The sequence below is a fragment of the Eublepharis macularius genome, chromosome 7 (genome assembly GCF_028583425.1).
Source record: "Eublepharis macularius isolate TG4126 chromosome 7, MPM_Emac_v1.0, whole genome shotgun sequence".
Lineage (NCBI taxonomy): Eukaryota > Metazoa > Chordata > Lepidosauria > Squamata > Eublepharidae > Eublepharis > Eublepharis macularius.
The window spans coordinates 39,642,204-39,648,285 of record NC_072796.1 but is presented as its reverse complement, the minus strand read 5'-3'; positions in this window follow the sequence as shown (position 1 = coordinate 39,648,285).

Here is a 6,082-nt window from a genome sequence, read left to right as displayed (position 1 = left end):
TGTAGGGGGGGTCAGACAGTGGTAGGTAATCCCAAGTGCCCCTGTGGTTCAGTCTGGTGGTGAAAAGGGGGAAGGATGGCATCACTATTGTTGTGATGTAATTTCCAGGCAAAAACCTGAAAGTGACATCACTCTCACCCAAGAAAGCACTCTTGGAATTCCAGCAAGCTCTATGGTCTCTACCAAAAAGATTTCTGGAATTCCTAGAGCGTTGTGGGCTGAGAAGCAGTGATGTCACTTCTGGGTTGTTGTTTTTTGCCTAGAAATAACATCATGGTAGTAACAACCATTTTCCAGGACTCTGCCCTTGGAAATTTCCCAGGGGTCACCAGGAGTGGGTTGGCATTTCATAATCCTACCTCCCTGCTTACAACATGGAAAATAGATTGTCAAGCTTTCAAGAGTCAGAGCTCCCTTCTTCAGATATTTGAAGAATGGAGCTTGACTCTCATAAGCTTCTATGCTGAAAATATTGTTGGTTTCTAAGGTGCCATTGGACTCAAGTCCTGCTGTTCTACTGCAGACTAGACATGGGCACGAACCAAAAAAATTTAACGACTCTGTGGTTTGTGGTTCGGTGCCGACGATGATCCCGAGGTTGCTAACCGCAACGAACATTTTCCGTTGCCGAACTGGCTTGCGGTTTGTGGGGCGCGGAACGGCCCCCATGGCACTTAGAGAGCCCATATTCCCGGGGAGTGTTTTGCAAGCTCTCCTACAGCCATCACCCAAGTTTGGACAAGATTGCAAAAGGGATCTTGGAGTTATACCCTCTCCAATCCAAGGCCCCAGCACACTCCCACAAAAATCCAAGCCAAATTATACTCTCAGTCTCTCTCCCCAATGGCTAGCAAGTGGCAAGCAAGAGCTCTGTCCCACTCCTCTGTTCGCTGAAAGTGAAACCCAGCCTGGGAGCCCATGGCTATTTATAAGCACAGGTCCCATTGAGAAATGCAGGAGGTCTGTGTTTGGCCATCAGAGCTGCCTATCAGGGTTTGCAGGGATGAGATTGGAGTGTCCATGGCTACAGAACACCCCATTCTCCCTCCCTCCCCTGGGTGTCTTCTCCCAACTTGTAACCGCTTTGCAGCTCCGTGGTTGGAAGGAAGACCTGCCGATCAAGGTAAGCTGGGCTTCCATTCGGGTTTCCAGGGCAACAGAAGGAGCACATACAGAGTTCAGGCATTCCCCCAGCTCCATTTCCAGGGGAATTGATTGCTGGTGCCTGACTGTCTGGCTTCCCGAACCGCAGCCGAAAGCACCGAACTAGCCTTCTTCCGAACGCTGGTTCATTGGACGAGGACAATCACGAACCGCCGGATCACGATCGCCAATTTCGTGGGTTTCTGAAGTTCGTAATGCAGTTCGTGCCCATCTCTACTGCAGACCAACACGGCTGAATTCTTGAACTAGTGATCTGGACAGGTCTGGATAAAATTAAAATCTGTAGTGCTCATAGTCTTCTTTGGGTTATAAACTTTAAGCTCCTGGTTAGTATATTCAGTCATGGGTTTTAGGAGCCAAAGGGGGAGGGGGATATGGTCATTCTGTCTTGCACTGGATATTTTTACTTTTGTTACAAACAAAGTAGCAAAAGGGGAGGTTGTTTTAGGTTTGTATTTGCATGTTTAATTATTACATGTTTTCTTTAGTATTATTGCTAAGGAGGAAGACAGGGACAAAACCACAAGCAGTTGGCTCTAGCTCTGCAAACTCCTTGACCACCCTTCTCTCCGCCCCACCAGCCCTCTTGGTACCAAACACCACTGGTCTCACCACCTCTTCTTCCTGTTTCTGCCTGGAAGCTTCTTTCCCCTTATTCTTCAGGAAGCTTCAAACTACTACAGAAAGCCTGATAGAGATTTCCAAGCTCTTGTGAAAAGTATTGTGCAAAAAGTTCAGGAAGCACCGTTGGCCGTGTGTGGCTCATTAAACCTAGGGTCTCACCGCACGAGACAAAAATTACATGGGTAATTTGAGTGTATTTGAGTGTAATTCAAGTGCATTTTGTCTCGTGTGGTTTGACCCTTAGAGGAGAAGTGTTAGGTGCTCTAACATGGGTACAGAGGTAGTGGTGGAGGAGAAGAGGGTGGTGGTTTTGAGGGTGAGGCAGGGTGTTGGCAGCAACTGCCACCCCTAAAAGCCACCAGGCTGAGCCCTCTGCTTCACCTCACCTTGCTATAGAGCTTATTCTGGCTGCAGCACGTGGGCTTTTTTTGTTTCAGGCGGGACCTACCTGATGCATCACCTTCTCAGCTGAAAATAACTTTCGTGCTGATATTGCTAGCCTTTCTAAATGTTGACCTGGAACTGTCCAGAAAGCTTCTGTGCTAAATAAAATCCACTCCTGTTTAATTGCAGCAGCGTCCCAGAGATTTTGTCCATTCTCAAAACACTGCAGCACTGAGCACACATCCTCTCTCTTCCTATGAGAGGCTAACACAGTCTTTTAGGTGGCGTTAGGGTTTTTAGAACAATGAAACCAGCTCTTGCAGCAACCTGAAAAGCCTGTTATTAATACTGACTGATAGATTTCAAGAACAAACATTGAATCAAGGCAATGTATTCATTTTCTCCACGGTTGATCTGCCCAAGAGGAAAGGTTCAGCTTGTACCCGGAAATCACTTCCATCCCAATACATTGCAAAGGAACAAAATTAACTTTAAATACATCGGGTAGGTTTTATATGACCTTGAAAACAACAGGCAGGATGAGTGAGGAGGGAAGAAATCTGAGGTCAGGACATGGGACTTTCATACTCTAGTGTTTCACCAAAATATCCAAGGCCAACAAAAGAGCTGTGGGCAGCACTGGAGTGCTTGCACCTTGGCAGACCAAGCCTTACTTAAGGGTCAGGGTCTGTCTTGTTTTGGTCTGCCCTGAACTTGTTCACCTACAGCTGCAGAAGAGACCACAGTGCAAGGATGTACAGTATGAGAATGGTGACATTATTTTGCAAACTCACGTGGGTGATGCCCTTTGGAGAATCTTTCTGGGTAGCTATGCCTCTCCTTTGACAAGTGACATTTCCCCCTTCTGTCAATGTGTTGTGGAAGGCAGTAAGCAGGAATCAGAGTGTTTCATACTGCTTAAATTACCATCCTTGTATCTATTGAGTGTCTGAACATTCTTCACATACATTGCAGCAATTCTCAAAAGAATTGTATGAGGTCAAGGGGCACTGATATGTTTATAAGTGCTAACTAAGCCTTGGAAATGAGACCATTTACCGTATAGTTTTGTGCAGAATTTCATTGGGCTTACAGTGCAGTCCTGTGCAGGTACGCCAGTGCAAGTGAATTAATGGCTCAGATGAAATTAGAACTAGCACAGACTGACCTGCTTCTACCTCTTTGCCGCACCAGCGTCTGTACGAGTATAGTACTAAACAGTAGGTACTAGGCAGGCTCCGTGTGTCTCTGCATTGCTAGGCATTTTCTTGGTGCACCTGCATTTACTGTGCTCACAAGGAGAGCAAACACTAGGCTTCTCTATTTTGCATTGGTCTGCAAAAACCAGCTTTACCAAGCTAGTGAAAGACCACTAAAAATCAGTTCGCAAGTACCTTGCAGCATAATCTTAACCAGAGTTACCTCCTTCTATGCGCATTAACTTCAATATAACTCTGTTAGAGAGCAGTCCTAAGCAATACTACTCAAAAGCAAACCCAATTGTATTCATCAGGGCTTACTCCCTTGAGAATGTTCTTAGGTTTGCAACCACTCTTGAATAAACATGCAGTGTTACATGACATACAAGTGTCTACTCAACAGTCAACTAGAAAGCGGTATGTTGACATGATGAGCTTGAATATCGGCTAATAAAGAGGCAGTGTACTGTGTCCTCTTGAGTCAGACTTTGAGCTGCAAAGCTCGGTATTGTCTGCTCTGACTGACAGCAGCTCTCCAGGATCTCAGTCCCAGGCAGAGAAAGGTATTTCTCAACATCGTACTTGCATTTCCAGGAGCTGAACCTGGGATCTTCTGCATTTAAAACACGATCTCTGCTACTGAGCCACAGCCCTTCCTAGGAAGACCCACTTCCTGATGCAGTTATGTGGAAGATAAAATTTCAGAGGTGGAACTCTTCTTCACCCCTGTGGGCCAAGCTGTCCCGGCAAAAGTTCTGTCATCTTTCTCAAGTGTTGGAGTTACAGAAGCCCTTGTCCCTCTTTTCCATTTGGTCACTTGAATGGGAATTGGCATTACCCAAGATTCTGTTACTTGTAACTGGCTGGACAACTTGGTTAGCCAGAAGTGACTTAACCACATTCCCCAACATGCCAGAAATAGTTTCTTGAAAGTGAAATGACAAGAGTTAAATGTGGGGCAACTGTGAAGAAACAAATGTTTGTTCAGCAACATCAAGAATTTCCTCTGTTGGAATCCTACCAGCCTTTGAATGGGTGCAAGTATGAAAGCTTGGTGAAAGGTGCTTGTAAAGCCTTCCTTGACTTGGCAGCCGCACGTTTTGTGAGCAAATATTTCACAGCTGGGTTCTGTGAATTATACAGTTCATTAACTGCTGATATTTTCTCAAAGATGTTAAGAGATATGAAGGACATCTTTTCAGTTCAAATTTGGAAACAGCAGGGAGGTTACCTGGTCTGAAAGAGGTTTGTGCCAGCACCCTTCTTTAATCAGAGTGGGTATTGTGAGTATTTCGATTAGGACACATCCTGATTCTGTTCTTGTGACTGTTCATCCATTGCCGTCCATTTTTTGTTTTTCTCCTGGTAATGCAGCGGAAAAACAATGAATGTAGCATTTTAAACCTGCAGCCCTAAACTCATCTATAGGTTTAAGACTGAATTCAGACTGCACAGTACACAACAAAATGAATGTTTGAACTACTTAACGTAGTTTGTTGCAACTCTTAGAGGTTCTGGGATTTAATCTTTTTAAGCCTCACTGGTGGAAGATGTTGTAAAGGACAACAATTGCCATGTCAGTTAATCTGAATTAATCAGTTGTGAGAGTAAAATGGAAGAGTGGAGAATCCACTTTGGGTCCCCATTGTGGGGAAAAGGTGGAGTATAAATAAAGTATTTTGCTCAATAAAAATGTCAGCAGAATTAGTCTCTTCCCACCCCCATCCCCACTTCTAGCTTCAGATATCACCGATATCCTTTCTGGAGCCAGTTGTTCATATTACACCATTCTCTTTGTACAAAGCCAACATCTTCCAGTTGGTCACCCAGCCAGAAAAAGTGCAAGGAGCAAGAAGGTCAGGAACTTGGATGCAAGTGAGTTGTTTCTGTGGGTGCAAGAATTTCCACCCTTGGGGTACGATTTTTCCGCCTCCTGTGGCAGCCAAAAATGCCCCCTGAAATCCTATCATGGAGATCAAGCACAGGATTTCAGGGGGTGTTTTGCGCTGCCATGGTAGGCAGGAAAAATATGCCCCAAAGGCAGCAATGCTTCTTCCCTTGGAAAAGTTAACCAAGCTTAGGACACAGGAGATGGGCTCACAGGAGATGGCGCCTCAGATGTGTTGAACTGGGGAGAAGGAGAAAAGAAAATGCTTGTGCAACTTGTTGGCAGTGATTTCTGACTAGGGTTTCTTTTCCTACACACCTGGTTCCTTTTGGTGGACTGATCTAGAATTGGGCTGCCATCCTCCAGGCGAAACCTGGAGCTCTCCCATTATAACAGCTGATCTCCAGATGACAGAGATCAGTTCCCATGAAGAAAATGACTGCTTTTGGAGGGTGGCCTCTATGGCATTATATCCCCAGACTGCACCCCCAAATCTCCAGGAATTTCCCAGCCCAGGGTTGGCAACCCTAATCTAGAAAGATCTCGTGTGCTGCATGCCTGCTGGGTTCTCTTGCTGTGCAAATTATCTTAGAGGCCTCTTGTGACTAATAAGCTTCCTGATGCTTGTTGAGATTAGGGTTGTCGGGGCCAAAGCAGGGGTGCAGGGGATTGGGGGGCAGTGGGATACTTACCTCCCTTGCCTGTTTGGAGGTGACGTTTACTGATTTGGGGAGCAATTTTTTATTGAACTGGGCTTCAGCACGGCCTGCAGCCCCTCCATCATGCTGGAAAATGACAGATTTTTATGACACAACGGGAGTGT